Source organism: Gossypium raimondii, chromosome 4 (genome assembly GCF_025698545.1).
Source record: "Gossypium raimondii isolate GPD5lz chromosome 4, ASM2569854v1, whole genome shotgun sequence".
NCBI lineage: Eukaryota > Viridiplantae > Streptophyta > Magnoliopsida > Malvales > Malvaceae > Gossypium > Gossypium raimondii.
In genome coordinates, this window is record NC_068568.1 from 11,140,389 (window position 1) to 11,160,331 (window position 19,943).

At 35.8% G+C, this 19,943-nt stretch overlaps 1 pseudogene; it reads right to left on the reverse strand.

Annotated features, from left to right (window-relative positions):
• Window positions 1-3,359: 3,359 nt before the first annotated feature.
• Window positions 3,360-7,147, reverse strand: LOC105779045 (putative receptor protein kinase ZmPK1; annotated as a pseudogene).
• Between the last annotated feature and the right edge of the window lie 12,796 nt (window positions 7,148-19,943).

Consider the following 19,943-nt stretch of genomic DNA (forward strand, 5'->3'; position numbering starts at 1 on the left):
ACTTGGTCACATAAAGAGTTTCTAACCTTTTCCACAAGGCGGATGAGGTTTTCTCCATCAATACCTCCTACAATACCTTATTCGTGAGGCACAACTGGATTGCCGACATGGTCTTTCCATCAAGCTCTTCCCATTCTGTTTGATCTAAATTTTTAGGTTTTTTTTCGATAACGACCCTTTTTAGGCCGGTCTGAACTAGAATTTCCATCATCTGAACTTGCCACAAATTGAAATTTGTGACACCATTGAACTTCTCAATGTCCAACCTTATTGTTGCCATCTCTGAACGGATTGATCTACAAAAATTGAACCTTACTTTGATACCACTTGTTGGGGATCGACCCGGTTAAGAAATTGAACACACAAATTTAACGTAAAAAAACCCTTCCAAAGAGGATAAAAAACCACGGGCAAATATAATTTTATTATAATGGCAAAAGAATTAAGAGTACAAAAGATGGAGATAAAAACTAAATCCCAAAACTCGAAAACAAAGAACCCTCAAAACGTAAATACAAAATTCTCCAAAAGTGTTATGAGTTATAATCTTTTAATGGGTGTGTTTTCTAAAGTTGTAAAAGAGCCTATTTATAGGCTAAATTAAATGAGGTCAAATAAATTATGCTAATAAATGCTAAATATATTATACTAACAAAGACTAAATCTTTTAGAAAAAAATATATTTTGTTTAACTTGACTTGCAAGCAATCTCTTATTTTATTTAACAAGATTAGGTCACACAACTTTAATACAAATTAAAGTGCTCTTAAATAAGCTCTCATTATATAGCCTAGACAAGCCTCAAAGCATATATCAATTTCAACTTGCTAACATAGAATTTAAGTGAATATAAAATAATTCTTTGAAAATAACTATTACATCGTTAACATTCAAAGTTCATTTAATCGAAGATATGATCTCAAAATCAACAACTCAATCTCGACCGAATCTCCACATTCAAAGGGTTGAATGGATTCACTCAAATTCAATCCAATTTTCAAAAACCAAAAATTGATTTCTATAAATAAATCACATTAACAAATCCAAAAATTTTGTTTGATTAAATTATCAATCCAACTAAGACAAATAATTAAACTACCTCAACCGCAGCATACAATGGACACTACTTAGTCTCACTCTGTTTCATTCTTCACATCTTGTCTCATCATGTACATATATACAACCGCCTACTTTTTTTCTTCTCTTGGCTATATTGTAATAAAATACTATCTAAGGTTTAGTGAAACTGAATGTAGAAAAAAATTCGAATGAATTCTAGTTCTGTTGGGAGGTTATTTCTCTTAACTTATATATTTTATAAAAGTTCAAATATAATTTTACTCTTTTTCTTAATTAATAGTTTTATAATTTTAAAAGATTTTTCAAAATCTTGTCATATTAAGGAGTTAATGTGCAATTTTACCATACACTAACATATAATTTTGCATAAATTACACCATGATCACTTTAAAATAAGGTTTGTCCTATTTTGATTACTCCAATTTTTTCTTAATTTAATCACTCGAATTAAGATAATTGTACGAATTAGTCATTGCCATTAAAATTACCTCTTTTAACGAATTGCTGATGTGGCACAGTAAGTGACTGACACGTGGCCATTTTTTTGTTGACTTTTGACTAAAGTTTAAGGACCTCTTTATAATTAGTCCAAGATAATTTCCCCCTGAACTTTATAGAAAGGTCCCTAAACTTTAGTCAATATTCAACAAAAAAATTGCCACGTGTCAGTCACTTATTGTGCCACGTTAGCAATTTGTTAAAAGAAAACGAAAATTTTAACAACAGTGACTAAATCGCACAATTATCTTACTTCAAGTAACTAAATTGAGAAAAAATTGGAGTGACCAAAATAGAACATACCCTATTTTAGAGTGACCATGAGCATAATTTACCCTATAATTTTATACATATCCAAGGTTAAAAATGTAATTTTTCAATTTTGGTGTGGCTAAAACCTCTGCCTACCTTCTAACATCGTCCAGGTCTATTAATATTGGTCTATTGATATTGTTATTGCAACATCGATTCAAACAAGCTTAAGCACATAATATCTTTCACTATATAGAAATATATAAGAATAAACTATTTATGATTAACGTATTTTTTTATTTTATGTAAATAAAAAGTAAAATATTTATGAATCAAAGATGCATAGCGTGGAGCATCAGGATATTTGATTCAAAATTTCTTTATAAACATAAAAGGAACAATATGATTCAAGCATAATATTTATATATAAATAATATTATATTTGTATTTTCTCATAATATATAATAATTTAATTATATTTATATTTAATGTTTTTGAGGATCAAATTGATATAATATGTAAATATTGGGGACTAAATTAATTATTATACCGGTTAGAAAATTGACACGTCATATTTTTGTTTACTATTTAACAGGTAGTGACCAAAACATAAATGATCTAAAACGTTAATGGCGAAATAGAAAATTTTTATGGTTTAGTGACCAAAATAGAAACACGCTAATAGTTGAGTGACTAATGATATAGTTTACTAAAGTTGTCCATGGGTTGTGTCATGCCGGGTCGGGCTGAAGCTCAGTTTCAAAAAAATTCCTTGCCTAGGCATGCCCAAAAAGCTCCTTTTACTATTAAAAAAATATTTAGTAGATATTTTATAATAAATTTAAATTTTAAAAATGATTTTAATTATTTAAATTAATTCGGACCAGACCGAGTCAGCTCGAGGTATAAAATCCTTGTTCAAACCCAACCAGACTTGAGTCGGGTCTATCGGGCTAGACGGTCTACTCGACCCTTTGATAGATCTATAATTTATCCATTCATTTATAGTTTTTAAACAATTAATTTCTAAATTTCAAAAGTGGAAATTAAAATCCAAATGAGTAAAAATCTTATATTTGAATTGTTTTAATTTTCCAAATCTAAAATTTTGAATTCAAGAGCCATATATAAATTTCAAAACATTACATTGACAAATTATTAAAATTGTGAAGTTGTTAAACTAAAATCTCTGGATCTCATAGGTGTAATAGTTTAAAACGCGAGATTAAGCTGCATAGCATGAATACATCAATAATCAGTTGAACCATGTGAAGATGTATTATCATGGAAGACTATTCAAAGGATTAATTAGAGAATAAGTTGAACATGTAGTGGTGTGAGAGCAAAAACTACAAATGATGGTGGTGAAAAATGTGGGATGGAAACCCCCTCCAGGCTCCAAAGGGATGTGTCAAGCTAATTTCTGATGAAGTCCGCAGAGGGTATTCTGTGAGATGGATCACTCGGAATATATGATATCTTAAAAACACAAATTACCAAATTGGATAGCTTGAAAATAAATTTGCAGTTCAGATGCTGCTACGAGGGTCAAGATTGCTCTGGACTCTAGCTCCCTCTTCACATTCCAATAGAGCTTGGACAATGGAATCCATTGTTGGTCTCCTGTTTTATCTTCCTCCATGCAAGAAATTCCAATTTCGTTCATTTTCTCAGCTTGGTTTCTATTGAATTCTCCATTCAATATTGTATCCACTCTATCTTCTATCCATGCCACCTCTTCACTCTGAATTTTTCTTTTGATATCCCTGAGAAACTTCGTCACTTCAGTTTCCTGCTGCTCGCCATCCTCCAACACCCAATTGGATAGTCGATTGCCTTTCACTAGCTCCAAGATCACGACTCTATACATCAACTTTTGCAGTGATTGGAAGGTTTAATGCCCACTCAGGAGCCATATAACCTTTTGTTCCTCATATACGAGAGAATTCAGGGTTCTTGCGATCCCTTTGAGACAGTTTTGCTAGTCCAAAATCTAAAATTTTGGGCTCGAATTCTCCATCCAAAAGTATATTTTCAGGTTTCACGTCGCAGTGTATAGCCCATTCTAAGCACTCATGGTGAAGATAGGCCAAACCTTTAGCCGTCCCTAAGGCAACTTTAAACCTCTCTTTCCACCCAATAACATTACTCGAGAAAAGATGTTGGTCCAATGACTGATTCTCTACGTACTCATAATCCAAGAGTCTATGTCTACACTCTGAACAAAATCGTCACATTCTCACAAGGTTCATGTGGTAGATTGTCCGAATTGTGCTCATTTCTGCCCAAAAAACTTCCTCTGATAGATATGCATCTCCCAATTTCTTTACAGCAACCACTCTTTCGTCTGCCAAGACACCCTTAAACACAGCTCCGGAGGCTCCTTTACCTAGCTCTTCTTTGAAGTTACTGGTGGCTTTCTTAAGTTCGAAATAGCTAAACTTCGTGAATTGGCTAGCTATCACACGATAACCTTCTTTAACCACATCAGACACATCATGTCTCTTGAAAAGAAGCCACGAACCTGACACTATGAAAATCATTTCAATTGCACCAATAACAAAGGCAAACCAATATAGATAAGCCCATTTCATCCTTTTAACTTTGGCTGCGTACATAGAAGAAAAGCTTGTCACAGGTTTAGGTCCTTTTGTGCTGCATGTAAGACCAGTGCCATTGGGAATGGTGTATTCAAATGTTTCTAAACACAAAGGTGCTTTCAAATATGTGGTGACTCTAACTTTAGGAGACTTGTAACCATTTAACAATGCAGCTTTCGTATAACATTTTCCTTCCCCTTTTATCTTATTATAGCTAAATGCTTGACAAGAGTTATCATTTATGCATACATTCTTGCACCAATCAAAATGTCTTGTTAATGTTATAAATGATATCATACCTGTAGAAATCCACGTGAGGAATCTCCATGAATGTCATCGGCTGTTGGGACGCTGAACAGGTTTTATTGAACCTGGGCTTGCAACCTTTGTTCCAGTTACTTGGGTCGGTCATCTCATATCTAGGCAGGCAAGAGTATTTTGGGCTCGGTGTATTGACACAGATCCCGTTCCTTCCGCAAATTCCATGCACTTGACACTATTGTAGAACAGCTTCCCAGGTGATCGTCCTCAAACCTGTTACATAATTCAAGCTATATAGCCTGAGGTTTCCATCGTAATCAATTGTTAGCCTCCTTTTGATCCCCAAACCCAAATCAGAAGCACTGAATTCTAACTGATCACTTGACGAGAACCTCCCCACGTCATCTAAAGATGCAACTCTGTTACTGTTATAGCTCATTCTTCCATTTCCAAAGATAGTATTGTCAACGTCAGGCCAATACAAGCTTGAAGTATCAGGCCCATCATACATCAACTTCAAGACATTATCGTTATCAAAGCAAAAAATGAAATATCCAGCAGCATAATTTCCGTTTCCTAACCTGGAAATCAACCTTTTACTCCTGGCAAAGAGTTGGGGAAGAAGTATATCTGTAGGGAAATCAAAGCTTTGTGTTGAAAAATGGTCAACCATACTGCTGTTATATTTTTGTTTAAGTGCATGCAGCTTATAAACATGTCAAGAAGATTATGCTTCTTTAATAAACAAGGTTGTTTAGTTACTTTGTTAAGCTATTTAGTTGAAAATGAACTAAGTTGGTATTGTTTTGATGTTTTTAGGCGTTGATTGACATAATCAGCTTGTGTGCAAGTTAAGTTTTACTTGTTTCAAAGTATGATTAGTGGTAGTAAGTAGTATTTGGTGATGTATTTGGCTATAAATGTATTGTTTTTTCTAGTTGAATGAATGAGCAAAATGAGCTATCAGCCATAAGCTCCCTTACTGCACATTTGTAAGTAAGTAAAAATATTTCTTGCATTTTGCTTCATTGTTCTGTGCTCTCTGTTTTCTTCCTTTGCTCCTCCTCATCCCCAACAAATGGTATCATGAGCCCAAGTCTTTGAGGGCTGCTTGTAAAAAAGACAACAACAGCTCACCCCTGTGAGACTCCCAAACAAGCTTGGGATAAGCTGAAGGAAGAGTTGATGGAGTATGTGCATGAAGACACTCCACAGTAGGAGGGAGTATGTGCAAGAAGAAACAAGACTATAATGAACAAAGAAACAAGGCAAGATGTGTTTGAAGGCAAGTTGTCAACCAAGGCTGTGAAGGAGGACAAGACTCCATTTGATGAACAAATTTTTGGCACAAAAGATTGGGATAGTAAAGTGTGTAAGTCAGACTTGGTTGAGAATGAAGCCAAGGTTGAAAATGAATTGCTTGAGCAGAGTCAGCTTGAAAAAAAGCATCAAGGACTGCCAAGTTAAAAAAACTTGATGAATGATTGGTATTTGCAGCATGGAGTCCAAGGAGGAGTGTTGATAATTGACCAACCATGCTGCTGTTATATTTTTGGTTAAGTGCATGCGGCTTGTAAACATGCTGTAACATGTATGCTTGCTGTAACAGTAAGGTTGTTTAGTTACTTTGTTAAGCTACTTAGTTGAAAATGAACTAAGTTGGTAGTGTTTTGATGTTTTTAGGTGTTGATTGACATAATCAGCTTGTGTGCAAGTTAAGTTTTACTTGTTTCAAAGTAGGATTAGTGGTAGTAGGTAGTATTTGGTGATGTATTTGGCTATAAATGTATTGTTTTTTCTAGTTGAATGAATGAGCAAAATGAGCTATCAGCCATAAGCTCCCTTGCTGCACATTCATGAGCAAGTAAAAATATTTCTTGCATCTTGCTTCATTGTCCTGTGCTCTCTATTTTCTTCCTTTGCTCCTCCTCATCTTCAACACTTCGCCATAGAATTTTGCCAGATGAGTTCTTAAGAACCAGATTTCCATTATTCAAAAGCTCTGCCTGTTGAGCATCAGTGGAGCTGGTGTTGGTCTGCCATATAGTGGAGCCATCGACATCAGTCAGGACAAGGGCACCATCCCGTCGCAGAGAAACTCTCGAACCTTTGCCATTGACGGGTTTGTCATAATTAGCCATCCAAACAACTGTTTTCTCCTTTGAGTTAGTAAAACCAACAACATAAAAGCCACAAGTGAACGTGTTGTCTGGAGATGGTAATAGGTCTGAATCGGGATGTTAGATAGAAAGATGAGAGCCTTTCTGCAGTAAGTTTGAAGCACTTAACAAAGGAAAGTGTTGAGTTTAGTTCCAATGCAAAGGTGGCCATGCACGATATGAAAAGGTGGCCATGCACGACATGCAAAGGTGGCCATGCTGGAAGAAATGGCAGCAGGCAATCGGGCTGTGGTGTGCAGCAGTTGGAGAATGAAGTTGCTGATTTGCTTGTTGCATTTTGTTACTCTTTAAGCCTTTTGTGATTTAGTTCAAATTGAACTAAGTAGGTAAACATTTTGATGTATCTTTGATGTTGATTGACTGATAATTCAGCAATACAACTTGAGCAAGTCATATTATCAAGTTTCAATGTAATTTAGTGGTGTTAGGTACAAGATTAGGTGGTAACTTGTCTATTTTTGTGATGTGTTATCTCATATATGTAATGGTATTGAGCCTCTTTGAATGTTAATGAAAATTAGCTTATTTTTCATTCAAATTATCTCTTTTCTTTTCTGTTTTCCTACTTGCATTTTTCTTTCTGTTTTTCTTTGCTCGATTGTTTCTTCTCCAAGCCTCGAGGCTTGCTGTCCAAGCAAAGCTTCAGCAGCTTGCTACTACCTCCAACACCAACAATTGGTATCTAGAGCTTACTTCTTAAGGGATCTGTTATACAAATCTATGGCTTCATCAAGCTTTTCACCAGCTGCACCTCAAGTCTTCAATGGAGAAGGCTACCACATATGGGTGGTCAAAATGAAAACCTACCTGCAGGCTTTTGATCTGTGGGAGGTGGTCAACTCAGATGTTGAACCAGAGCCACTTAGAGCCAATCCAATAGTGGCTCAAATCAGGCAGCATGCTGATGAGAGAACCAAGAGGCATAAGGCCACGTCTTGCATCCAGAACTCAGTGTCAGATGTGATTTTCACAAGGATTATGGCCTGTGAGACTCCAAAACAGGCCTGGGACAAGCTTAAGGAGGAGTTTCAAGGCACTGAGAGGACAAGTCAACAACAGCTGTTGAATTTGAGAAGGGATTTCGAGAATCTGAAGATGAAGGAAGAAGAAACAGTGAAGCAGTATGCAGATAGAATCATGGCAGTGGTTAACAGTATAAGGCTCCTTGGTGAGCACTTTGATGAGGCAAGAATAGTGGAGAAAGTCCTCTCCACTTTGCCTGAGAGATATGAGGCCAATATATCCTCTCTAGAGGACTCAAGAGACCTAGCTAGCATCTCCCTGACCGAGCTAATCAACACATTTTATGCTCAGGAACAAAGAAGAGCTAGCAGAGCTGAAGATCACCAGGAAGGTGCATTCAATGCCAAGGCCAGAGAAGCCTCGAGCACCAATGCTCCAAGAGGCAAAAAGCTTTGGAAAAGCAGGCCTAAGCCTGATGCTGCAAGGACCAATGACCAGCCCTGCAGACATTGCAAGAGGCCAGGTCATCCAGAAGATAGATGCTGGTTCAGGCCAGATGCAGTATGTCAACACTGCAAGAAGAAAGGCCATTTTGAGAGGGTTTGCAAAAACAAAACCAAGCCAAGGCAGAGTCAATTTCAACAACCAAAGGTTGAAGCTCGAGTAGCTGAGGACAGTAGTGACCGAGAAGAGCAGGTCTTTACTGTTTCTTGCTTAGCTGCTGAGAAGAAATGCTCAAAAGGCTGGTTATTAGACAGTGGTTGCACTAACCACATGTCACCAGATGCCTCCTTGTTTAAAACCTTGGATAGAAGTTGCAAAACCAAGGTCAAGGTTGGAAATGGTCAGTTCATAAGGGCTGAAGGAAGAGGAGAGGTGCTGATATGTACTCCTACAGGCAACAAGATTATTCCAAATGTGCTTTTGGTGCTCGAGATTGTGAAACCTTCTCAAAGATAGCTCAATTGCTCGAGAAAGGCTATTCTGTTGTGTTCAAGGACAAACAGTGCCACATTGCTGATCCAAGTGGATCAAGCCTTATGACAATCACAATGACTGACAAATGCTTTGAGGTGCACTGGCCAAATGACTCAAAGTCAGCATACACAGGCTCTGTTGATGATTCCAAGCTTTGGCATCAAAGGCTCGGGCATGCCAACTTCAGATCAATGGTTCGAATGGCCAAAGAAGGCTTGGCAGAGAACTTCACCAGCTCAGTGGAGCATGATGATGTGTGTGAAGTGTGCCAGATGGGAAAACAGGCAAGACTGCCATTCCCAACAAACTCAGCATGAAGAGCCACTGAAAGATTGCAGCTAGTGCACTCTGATGTGTGTGGACCTATGAGAACTGAATCACTCAGCAAAAACAGGTATTTCATTCTCTTTATTGATGATTTTACAAGGTTTTGCTGGATTTTCTTCTTGAAATACAAGTCTGAGGTAGCTTAAGTGTTTGTGAAGTTTAAAACTGCTGTAGAGACACAAACAGGCTGCAAGCTGAAATCGATAAGGTCAGACAATGGTACTGAGTACACTTCAGCTCAGTTCCAAGCCATTTGCAGTGATGCTGGCATCAAACACCAGCTTACAAATGTGTACACACCCCAGCAGAATGGGGTATCTGAAAGGAAGAACAGAAGTCTGATGGATATGGCCAGATGTCTCCTGTTTGAGAAGAAACTGCCCAAGACCATGTGGGCTGAGGCAGTAAACACTACCGTTTATCTGCTGAATAGGCTTCCCACCAAGGCTCTTGCACACAAGACACCTTTTGAGGCATGGTTTGGCTTCAAACCTTCATTGGCACACCTGAAGGTGTTTGGTTGCTTGTGCTATGCACAAATACCAGCAGCAAACAAGGACAAACTCTCAAAAAGGGCTCAACCAGGTATCCTAATGGGTTATAGCTCAGATAAAAAGGGCTACAGGGTTCTGGATCCCTTTACAAGCAAAGTTCAGGTAAGCAGAGATGTTGTCTTTGATGAAAAGGCTTGCTGGAACTGGGAGAAGAATGAACCAGAGGCAGTTTCAGAAGACCTGGTGCTTAATCAAGCTGAATTCGAGCAGCTTGGTCCTGAAATGGATGTTGATGATGTGCCTGTGAGAGGAACAAGGACCCTGGATGAAATTTATGAAAGGGCACAGCTTGCTATAACAGAACCTACTTGTTTTGAAGAGGCTGAGGCAGATGAAGGTTGGAAACAAGCTATGCTTGATGAAATCAGCATGATTCAAAAGAATCAGACATGGGAGCTGGTTGACAAGCCAGCTGGAAAGAAGACCATTGGAGTGAAATAGGTCTATCGAGCAAAACAAAATGCAGATGGCAGTTTGAACAAACTGAAGGCCAGGCTTGTTGTCAAAGGTTTTAGCCAAAGGTATGGTCTGGACTACCTGGAAACTTTTGCACCAGTAGCCAGGCTTGATACAGTGAGAATGATAGTTGCCTTGGCTGCTCAACATCAGTGGACCATTCATCAGCTTGATGTGAAGTCTGCATTTCTCAATGGTTTCTTAGAAGAAGAGATCTACATTGAGCAGCCTCAAGGGTTTGAAGTCACTGGCAAAGAACACATGGTTTACAAGTTGAGAAAGGCCTTGTATGGCCTGAAACAGGCCCCTCGAGCCTGGTATGCTCGAATTGATTCCTACTTGCTCAGTTTGGAATTCGAGAGGAGTGCCAGTGAACCAACATTGTATGTGAAGAAAAATCAAGCTGAGACTCAGCTTATCTTGTTACTTTATGTTGATGATTTGTTGGTAACTGGAGGAGATAAGAACATGCTGCATGATTTCAAGAAGAAAATGATGAATATGTTTGAAATGTCTGATTTAGGCATAATGAACTACTTCCTAAGAATGGAAGTGAAGCAAACAGCTAATGGAATCCTTCTCAGCCAGAGTTCCTTTGCTATGAAAGTCTTGAACAAGTTCTCTATGAAGAATTGCAAGCCTACGAGCACACCAATGGCTGTTGGAATGAAGCTATCAAGGCAAGAAACTGATGAACCAGTTTGTGAGACAATGTATAAGAGTCTCATTGGTAGTCTACTGTATTTGACTGCAACAAGACCTGACATTATGTTTGCAGTTAATGTGCTATCCAGATACATGAATTGCTGCAACAATCAACACTTTCAAGCAGCTAAACGAGTGCTGAGGTACATCAAAGGCACCATTAACCATGGTGTTATGTTCAAAAGAGCTGAAAACATGAAGTTAATAGGCTATGTCTATAGTGATTGGGCAGGATCATGTGATGACATGAGGAGCACATCTGGATATGCATTTAGCCTTGGCTCAGGCATGTTTTGCTAGAGTTCTAAGAAGCAAAGTCTGGTGGCACAGTCAACAGCAGAAGCTGAATATGTTGCTGCTGCATCTGCTGTGAATCAAGCCATATGGCTTAGAAAAATCTTAGCTGATCTAAACCAAATCCAAGAAGGAGCAACAGAGATCTACTATGACAACAAATCTGCTGTTGCAATTGCAAAGAATCTTGTCTTCCATGGTAGAACAAAACACTTCAACATCAAGCTACATGTCATAAGGGAGATGGAGCAAGCTCATGAAATCGAGCCGACTTAGATGTTAAACCTGAATTTGGAAGATTACATTAGCCACCGAATGGCCCGATAAGCTATTGGAGTTTTAAAACCAATTAATATTCATATTTCGATATCTTAAAATCAAATTAAATGTTATGCATGCTAAAAGAAAACAAATCCTAAGTCTCATGTCACAGTTTAAAATAAAATAATACAGTCTCTGAATAATTAAAAGATCAAATAATAATTCTAAAATATTTTAATAACTAAAATCTGAGCCGAAACCCTTCGAATATCGCATCCGCGTCCTAACCTGATGGGTTATCTGTAAAGATGAAAACAAATGGGTGAGTGAGCTATGACGCCCAGTGTGAGTTCAATCACAAGATAATCAATGCAAATGATTAAGAACGTGAAAATATGTCACACAGAAATAACTTGTAGTGACAATATCAGTATATCGATGTTTCAGATTATTCAACAATATACATGTATATATAGAAGCCATCTCTGAAATTCAAGTTTTGTATGCACATGTTTTTGTGAATGCCATATAGTTTCGATTTTAACAGAAAATATCTTACCCCACTGCTACACACCACAATGAGAGTTCCTCTAAACTCCAACCACCATTACACCAGATTGTGGTTTAACCACCAATGGTTTACAGATTAACTGCCAATGGCTGTGGACACACGGCAAAACGCCGTAGATGAAATCTACCTATGACTGTGGATACACAGCAAAATAATGCAAGTAGAATCTGTCACTGGCTGTGGATACACAACATGTTTGCAGGTAATAGTTGCCACTGGGTTGTGGATGCAAAACAAAGACGTCGCAGATGGAATCTGCCTATGACTGTGGGTACACAATAAAACCGTCACAGATGGAACTATCTTTGGCTGTGGCAACACAACAAAATAATGCAGATAAACTACCAATACTTTCTCCGTTTATAATATCCTACCCTATGCAATGCAGTATAACAAGCTCAAAACAGATCAATACAATAACATTTAATAGGTTTTTAACAGTTCGATCCAGTGGAAAACATTATGCTTATAATAGCTCGATACATTAGCCAAAGACATGCTTATCATGTGTTAGATTAACGATAACATAAGGTAAGTTGTATGTATAATCACAACTACAGATACAATAGACATATATATATTCGTAATTCATGAAAATATATATAACATCAATTCAGTCAATCTGATCATGCATTTTAACATTATTTGTACTATTAGAGACTTAATTGGATAACTTAAATACTAAAAATAATTTGGAAACCATTCAAGGACTAAACTGAACAAATTTTAAATTTTGGGAAAAAACTATAAAATCTAAAAAATAGGGGCACAAGGTCCTGTGGCCAGGTTTTGTGGGATGCTATAGATTGTGTAGAGGGGTTATACGACCATATAGCCAGGCCGTGTAACAAACTGTGGTTGTGTGGAAGTTACAAAATCAAGCTACAAGGGAGACACGAGCATGTGACAGGTCGTGTAAAGGGTTATTGGCCATGTGAGATTCGAACTAGCCTAGGGTTCTAGTGGCACATGGCCGTATGAGGGGACGTATGGTCCACACGTTCATGTGGCAGACCATGTGGCCTTATTCTAGGCACGATTTTGCCTTGATTCACTTGTAAAAGAACACACACCTTTCACCGGTGGCTCGAGTGACGTTTCTCACATTCAAATCTGATCTGGGGTACCTAAATCGGGTTCCTCAAGTGACATTTATACACATGTTAACATTTTTTTTAAGATTTATCAAGATTTCCAAGAATTTCGGTAAGATTCGTAAAAGATTCATTAATTTGAATGAAATATTAGCATCAGATGTAAATACTACGAGAATTTGGGATTAATTATCGAGATTGAATTGTACTTATGATTCTTGGCAAAGATTAAGAACGTTTCTAATGATGGTTATGAAACCAATTGAAAAATGACTTGAATTGAGAATATATTTTGATCTGGGAAGAAATAATAAATTCAACAATGAAGAGAAAATATTTTGCAAAGAAAAGATAAAAAAGAAAAGGGAGAAGAAATAGGGAGAGAAGAGAAAAACCTTAGTTGGGGTTTGAAGAGAAAACAAAATCCTTGTCTAGTTGGGAAAATTTAGACTAAATAGATAGGGTTTTCAAAGTTTTAGGGGTTGTTTAGTAATTTACCCTTGGCTACCGAAATTAAAAAGGAAATGGGGATTTGGGTAGCTCGAACTTGGTTTGTAAGGGAGGGAGAGGAGTAGATGCTTAACTATTTAGGCTGCTGCCCATTCTATTAAGTTTCTACTCCAAATAATATTTATTTTGGTATGATTTTTGTCTTGGTTTGCTGAAATTAAAAATAAATGAAATGGGAGAATAGTGGAATGGATAGAACCTAGGACCTCTAGGGAGTGCACTAACTACTTATCCAACAAGACTAAGTAATTTCTTAATTAATTATTTCAATTAGCCCCCTATATTTTGAGGCATGACAACTTTCCCCTCATTAAAGAAATTTGTCCTCAAAATTTACCTGGTTTGAATAAATGAGGATACTGTTGACGAAATGCATCTCTTGGCTCCCACGTGTCCTCTTCAATTCCATGGTTCCACCATAAGACCTTGATAAGTGGGATTCATTTCCTCTTCAGAACCTTTACATCACGATCTAGAATTTGCGTGGGTTCCTGTTCAAAAGACAAATCCCATATCGCCTTAATCTGATCAATTGGTATGATATGGGAAGGGTCGGATTCGTATCATCTCAACATGGAGACGTGGAAGACCTTGTGTGTTCGATCCAATTCTGGAAGTAATTCTAGCTAATACGGAACTAGACCAACTCTCTTAAAGATTCTATAAGGTCCTATGAATCTAGGACTTAGCTTGCCCTTTTTTCCTAACCTTAACACCTTTCACCATGGGGATACTTTTAGGAAGACTTGATCTCCTGTACTCAATTTTTTTCTCTTTAAATTCTTATACGACTTCTACTTATCTGAAGTTTCTTTTAGTTTATCGTGAATCAATTTTATTTTCCCTTCAGATTCTTGTACCACTTTTGGACCCAAAATTTTCCTTTCACCCAATTTTGTCCAACATAGTGGTGTTCGAAACTTGTGCCCATATAAGGCTTCATATGGTGCCATTTGTATACTCGACTGGAAGCTATTGTTGTAGGCAAACTTTACTAGAGGCAAATGTTCCTCCCAACTTCCTCAGAACTCGATGATGCTACCACTTAGCATATATTCCAATATTTGAATAACTCGTTCGGATTGTCTGTCAATTTGTGGACGGAAGGCAGTACTAAAATCCAAACAAATACCTAATGCCTTTTGAATCTTTTTCCAAAATCGAGATGTAAAATGGGGATCTCAATCCAAAATAATTTATATAGGTACCCTATGCAACCTCACAATCTCTGAAATATATAACTTAACCAGCCTTTGTAAAGAATAGTCCGTGCGGACAGGTAAGAAATGTGCTGACTTAGTTAATTCGTCTACTATTACCCAAATTGAATCTTTCTTAGTGGGTGTTAAGGGTAACCCACTAATAAATTCCATCGTTATTCACTTCCACTTCCATTACGATATTTTAATAGGTTGCAACAACTCTGAAGGGAACTGATGTTCAACTTTCACTTGCTATCTTGTTAGGCACTTAGCTACAAATTCAATTATGTCTCGCTTTAGTCCAAGCCACTAGTACAGTTTCTTTGCATCTCAGTACATCTTATTCCTCAGGGATGCATGGCATAAGGGCTAGCATGTGCCTCTCAAAGTATGAACTACCTGTAATAACCCAAATTTGCCCGGCCCACATATATTTCAAAAAGAAAAAACAAATAAATAAAAATAAAACCAAATAAAACCAAATAAAAAATAATAGTAAAAGCCAATAGCAGTTCATTTACAAACCTGAATCAGCTAAACCTAAATGAACCCCAAACCCAATTTTCATAAACCCGAATAAATGCCCAAATACATAGCCCATTTTATTTTAGCCCAAAAATAACCCAATTATAATGGCCCAAACGACCCAAATTCAGAAACCCTAGGGGTTTCTAGAATGTTTTGGTGCAGCAACAACAGTGGACTCTTGCTTTTGCGCCGTAGACGAGCCCAACATAGACTTCGCGCGTGCATCACCACCGGGCGCGTGCACGTGTGTGCCTCCGTTACTCCAGGCTGGTAGAGTACCTGCAAATACATACGAAAAACAGCAGCAAAGGATAACAGAAAAAGCGAGGGAATAACATATGGGATTTGGAGGATTTTATTTTGATTTTCATTTATTTATTTTTGTAATTTTGGCAATAAAAAGGCCAAGACGAATATTGTAAAGGGGGTACGGAGATTTGAAATAGAAAATCAGAGAAAAAAATTTCAGAATACGAAAGGTGATTTAAAATTCTACTTTGTTTTTTTTTTGTTTTCGTCTTTTAATCTCTTTTTTCTGTGTTTCGTGTGATTGATTGTTCGAAAAGGAATAAAAGAAAGAGATTAGAGAGTAAAGAAGTACTTGATTGCCGAATCGTCGATCACTCCGTCATAATCGGAGTTGGGCGAGAGATCGGAGAGCCTCTGAGTGGCTGGTTCTTCGAACGGTGCAGAAAAACACACTCTCTGTTAGGTTTTTTTTTAAAACAAATGAAAGAGGGCTGTTGCTTTTAGGTTTTTTTAGCCTATGAGCACGGGAATAAAACTCTGTCGTTTAAAGTCAATACGACAACTTCGACACGGCGTCGTTTGAAGGCCTAGCTTCGCGTGGTGACCCGATCTCGGGGAAGGATCTGCGCATTCTGGTTTGTTGGATTATTTGCGCAACAAGTCCCTCTTTGCTTTGATTAATTTCAATCTGATTTCCTTTATTTTTTTAAAATTTGTACCGAATATTTGACTTTGTTTTTACTTAAATCCAAGCCTAAACGGTGCCGTTTTCTACATTTGATTTTGATTATTCTAAATTTTTGCGTTAAATTGCTATAGTAGTCCCTATGATTTTCAGTGGTTTTCAACGCGGACGTTTGCTCATTTATTTCAAATCAACCCTTAGAATTTTGTTTGAATTCAAAATAGATCCATTTTCATTTAAATTAATTGGTTTATTATTATTAATTTCATTTGTTGTTATTATATTTAATAGTATTATATATATATATATATATCAGTTAACCTAATTTTACTATAAATTCTTTTATTATGTAATATTATTTTATGTATTCATTACTTAATTTTATAAATATTTTTATATGTTTTTATATACTATCTTAGCATAATTTATACATACTTTTTTTTCATGTATGTATATATATATAATTAACTTCAAAATTTTTAATAATAATTTCTCATACTTTTATATATATGGATATATAATATGGATTTTTTTGCATACGTATGTATATATATAATAATATATTATTAATTTCAAATGATATTTTTATGCACGAAAGCCTTATTCCTTTTAAATTTGTTATTTTATTTTATTTATTTTAACTTTTTATATATTATCACTATGTATATACTATTATTTATACTAGACTTTATTTATATAAATCAAAATGTAGGTATTAATTTTTAAGTTATTTACCTTTATTTTATTTTTTATAAATCTTTCATTAAAATTCATTCAAACCTTTTATTTGTTTTTTAGTTCTATTGTCAAATTGTATCAAATATTCATATTATTTATTGTTAATATTGTTTTTCTCATTGTCTCAAGTTTTTTTAATTGATTATTAATTTATGGTTTGCTTAATTATTAATACGGATGTTTGTATAATATGATTAAAATCAATGTTTGTATTTGCCTATTACTTGCTTGATTGCTTCTAGTTTAAGTTTAGATTGTTATTTATCTTTTACATTATATGTATTGTTATTCAATCATGTTCCAATTGTAAGAGTTGTATTTTATTAAAGCACTATAATCATTTTATTTCATAATTCCTAAAAAAGCTTGGTGTTCACAAGTCCTCGAGAGAATTGTGCCCTAACTTACTGGGCTTCAATTCTTCTCGATGAATTTAGATAATCAAGAGTTCATTTTATTAAAACCATACAATTATTAAAATAAAGTTATTAAGATTTCAAAATGTTGGATCCTAACTTACTAGATATGACATTTTGTTATCTCGATTTTAAAATAAAGGCAATATTTGATGTTTAAGAATTTCGAGAAATTGAACCCTAACTTACTGGATTCTGATTTCTCGATTGACTTAAATAGCAAATATCCTTCTTAAAAGATATGATTTTTTAAAATATGAAAAAAGACGAATCTAACTTTGAAGATTGAACTGTTGCACTCTAACTCACTGAGTGTGGCAGTTTATTTCTTTGAAATGGGCCCGTCTATTTAGCCAATTCAATTATTTAAGCTTTCATTTCATGGGATCGTATTTAAAAATCTTTTCAAGTTTCGACACTAAGACATTAAACAATCAATTCGGTACCAATTTTGGGCGTTAGGAGGGTGCTAACCCTTCCTCGTGCGTAATCGACTCCCGAACTTGTTTTCTCAAAATTCGTAGACCTAAAAATCATTTTTAAGGTGAACCGATCACACCTCCATAAAACATTGGTGGAGACTCCCATTTTCATTTTCAAAAGTCGATCCCCATTTTCAAATCAAATATAAAAAATGGTTTCGACACTACCTTAACTCCTTGTCATTTGGCATGCAATACCTTCCACGAAAGCACAAAAGACCTTCATCATTAACCTCATAATTCTCAATTTTTACTTCTTCCACCTTTTTGATCTATGACAACAAGGATACATCTAAGGGTTGTTTAGCTTTGATCTCATTGGCTAAGGTGTGTTTCACTTACAGTTTTGCTAGCAAGCCTCCATCATTCACTAGACTTAGCCTAGCTAACATTACTCTTAAATTAGTCATCTGTTTTGTACTTAGAGTGTCTGCTACTACGTTAACTTTTCAGGAGTGGTATTCAATTATATAATCATTATCTTTTAATAGCTTTGACCACCTCCGTTGCCTTAAGTTAAACTTTTTTTAGGTGAGAAGATATTTAAGACTCTTATTATTGGTATAGATGTAACACTGCGCCCCATACAAGTAATAATTTAACAAATCATTAAATAATTTATTATGTTACTCGATTTTGGAGTGGTCGACACATGTGCAAATTGGTGACTATTCATACTCCAATGCTTGTAATTGAGTTCGCTAAATCGTTTCAACCTCTTGATATTGATAGTTTATGCTTTTGTGATTTTGGAATTTGTATGGGATAAATAATTATTTTTAATTATTGTATAAAATAATTTGGTTATATCCGAAATCGATATTTTGTAAAGGCAAGGCATTTTTAAGAAACTATTTTAAGAAAAGTTATTTCCCTTTCGTGTGCAGAACGATCAAGAAATATTATTGCCTTTACTCGAATGGAGTAATTCATACGAATTGTTTTAAACCAGAATGAACTCTAGAGACACACAAGAAAGAAAAATATAATTTTAATAGTATTCTTCTTTTAGAACTCAATTCCATTTTTTAATTCTCAATTTTGGTATCTCTATATAGAGTACCAAGAATTACCTATGTGCCTTGTGAAAAATAATATCGGTAATGACAATATATCGCAAAGAAAATAGAAATAGAAAAATAAAGAACACACAAATTTTACATGGAAACCCTTTCGGGAAAAAACCACGGGCAGAGGAGAAGAAAATTCATTATGTCGAATTTGAATTTTTTTTACAAGAGGAGTAGACTATGCCTATTTATAGGCTTGTAAACCTTATTCTAATAGGAGTGAATCTCCTTATTCAAATAATATCAAATAGATGGAGTTTAATAAGGTTTAAAAAACCTTATTCTAAAATAAAATAAAAGAAGTATAATTCTATAGGGATTTTACTTTTGCTTTATTTTACCACAGTATTTTATTAAATAATGATTTGAGTCACTTAATTCTAACAATCTCCACCTTGACACGAATTCTTAATGAACAAGTTCTTCACCGCGAACTCTCAACGAACAAGTTTCTCCACCTCTGCTATAAAACCCCTTAAGGGTTTATCTTCAACAATGAACACCAACCAAGTCTAAGAAATGCTCAAACTTGGTTATAGGAAGTGACTTAGTCATCATATCTGCAGGATTTTCATGAGTACTAATTTTGCTCACAATAATATCACCACGAGCAATAATATCACGAACAAAATGATACCGAACATCAATGTGTTTTGTTCTCTCATGAAACATTTGATCTTTTGTAAGGAAGATGGCACTCTGACTGTCACAAAATACTGTATTGATTTGAAGGTCTTCATTGAGTTCACTAAAGAGTCTCTTCAACCAAATAGCTTCTTTACAAGCCTCAGTAATAGCCATGTACTCAGCTTCAGTGGTAGACAAAGCGACTGTAGTTTGCAAAGTGGCTTTCCAACTGATTGCACAACCTCCGATTGTAAAGACATAACCGGTGAGAGATCTTCTTCTATCGAGGTCTCCAGCAAAATCAGCATCAACATACCCAATGACTCCATCTCTAGTTCTTCCAAACTGTAAGCAAACATCAG